The 2496-nt window shown below is 45.9% G+C and overlaps 1 long non-coding RNA gene across 1 annotated transcript; it reads right to left on the bottom strand.

Annotated features, from left to right (window-relative positions):
* Positions 1 to 768: 768 nt before the first annotated feature.
* LOC140593554 (uncharacterized) lies at positions 769 to 1814 on the bottom strand. The gene is made up of 4 exons (XR_011993944.1): positions 1684 to 1814; positions 1410 to 1544; positions 1182 to 1293; positions 769 to 961 (listed from the first exon to the last, which is right to left on the bottom strand). It is a non-coding gene; the product is annotated as an uncharacterized lncRNA (long non-coding RNA).
* Positions 1815 to 2496: the final 682 nt, after the last annotated feature.

Here is a 2496-nt window from a genome sequence, read left to right as displayed (position 1 = left end):
TCCCCACTCCTCCTGGTTGGATCAGGTACCCCAGGAACTTAACCATAGATCCTCACACTTTGCATAGGAGGCGGCGCTGGAGAACCTGGCGTACGTGATGAACATGTTCCATGCGCATGGAGTGAATGAAAATAATTGTACATGTTCACAAAACTAGTGCAGCAGGTCGGCCAGGACTTTGTACATGAATGTCTGAAAGACCGAAGAACTGTTCACTGACCCACCCCCCTCTTGGATCCGGATCGGGTTATAGGCACTGCCCAGATTCAATTTGGTAAAGACCTGAGCTGCTTCCACCCAGAGTGGATGAGTAGGAGCGATTCCCACCATTTCACCACGATGTTGTTCAGGACCCAGTAATTGATACATGGGTGCAGACCTGTCTCTTTACAACGAAGAATCAGGAGGTGTGCAGAAGGATGTGCAGGCATATTATACCTTGAATGGGGAAACCAGACATGGGAGACGCTAACTCTCACGGGGGAGAACAGAGCGACACTATCAGAGAGACTTGGAGGGGTTACTGCACAGATGACACTGACCAGACTAGGAAGTGAAAGGAGAAGCAGACACTAATATACAGGGACTAACAGTCAGACAGAAGGCAGGTATGATTAAATGAGAGGGATGACAGGGGACGGTCAGGGGGCCAAAATGGAGCACAGACAGACCCAGATGCAAGAACTGCCAATAATGCAATAGCTCCTGCATAATGTACCAGCCAATAATGTATCAAATGATGGTGGCAGTTACACAAGAACTCAGTCATACAGTTGATAGTTTATTTTGCACAAGTTCAGCAATTCTTTACTCATCTTACATGAAAATTCATGTGTGGCCCGATTTTTATAAGCGATGCAGTAGAGCGTTCCAGCATTTCAGTCTTGGCCCTGCTGCCGCAAGAAGGCGCAAACAAAAGGCTTCTTGTTGCTGCACAGATCATCATTCCATTGTTTTTGGTCTGAAAGAAATCATACATGCTGAAGCAAACCCTCTTTATACCACTATGAAGTCATGTTATGCCAATTTCACACAATTTGTTTCTCCAAAGCACTACTGAAGTTCCACTGGAAACATTCAGTATGCAATATTCAGAAATTCCTCTCATGAGGGGAAGACAGTCCATTGGAGTATAATGAGAATTATACTCCAATAAGTGTTCTGTAAATAACCACTCTTACTTTTCCAGTTCATCTCCACACAGTTCTCAGTGTGTGAGGTGTAGCTTGGTTGACCTGGAACCCAATTCTGGTAGTCCCAATTGGAACCATCTTTCCAGATGAAATTGTTGGACTGTTAGGGGAGAGAGAAGGCGATACCGTTACACGGACACAGGTCACCAGCCTGATGTTACTGTGAACCAGAGATAGCAATAAGGCACATGGATGTCCCAGCCCTGTCCCCATCACCTGGCCATCCCTATAACCGCCCAACCAGATCCGTGGAGCTGAGCTGGCAGATCCCAGCAGGGAGAAGACATCCTCATTTTCTTGGCTACTGTGCACAGAGACCAGGTGAGCCCCTGAAGTTTGACTGCAAGTAGACTGTACACAGGAACAATTAATCTGAATGCAGTATAGCAGTAATACAGATGTTGGCTTCGATTGTGAGCCTGTTTGAACCCAAGAATCTCATTTTATAGAATTACAACATGAGGCACCTGGGGGACGGTTTTTGCTTTACCTCAGCAACATCGAAGGAGCACGGCGTGTTGAAATACCGTATACAGTACTGGCCAGTTCGGTACCAGTCCTTGTGTTGTCCATCACACTGCTTCAGGGAGTTCTGATTTCCTGATGGAGCACAGAAAACACAATTCCATGGGGCTGTGCTATGATCAAGAGTCCTCATCTGTCATCATACTGAATTCTCCCCAACATTATGATACCATAGAATCAAAGGTTTTGGGAAACAGCCTTGATCCAAGACTGTTGTGATGCATGGAATTCCCAAACTGAGCTAAACAAATCATTTGGGGCTGTTTGGATTCAGCACTGAATGCCCCAGGCTTGTCACATGTCTGACCCCCAATGGCCTGTTTAAGTGACTGTTAGAATGGCTCAGGAAACTGACCATCAGCCATTGCAGCAGGCATGGCTGACAGGCAGAGGAGAGCAATTCCCAGCAAGCTTGGAGTCATCATGTCTCAGTTCAGTCCCACACCTTTCTGCACAGAGCAAACCAAAGGTTACAGTTCCTTTATATGAAAATCCCTGATGCCATGTTGATTAAACCCCACATCATGCAATTGCAGATGATATTGAGTTGTAACACTTGATGTCCAATGATTCAAAATGACACTTGACTATCAATGCTGTGAATTATGGCACTATTGCCACTAGAAATAAGGCAGGAAATTCCAGAATCCCAGAAATGTTCACATCAGTAGTTCACATCCTCCAAGGGCTCTGGAGAACCCACCACTTCTGCCCACACCACAAATACCACCATCCCCACTATTTCTGAAACTCCCAGAGATGGGCTGAAAAGCATAGG

This window comes from Paramormyrops kingsleyae, chromosome 12 (genome assembly GCF_048594095.1).
Source record: "Paramormyrops kingsleyae isolate MSU_618 chromosome 12, PKINGS_0.4, whole genome shotgun sequence".
NCBI classification, from domain to species: Eukaryota; Metazoa; Chordata; class Actinopteri; order Osteoglossiformes; family Mormyridae; genus Paramormyrops; species Paramormyrops kingsleyae.
Note: the sequence above shows the minus strand (reverse complement) of the source record. Positions and strands in the feature narration are given on the sequence as shown.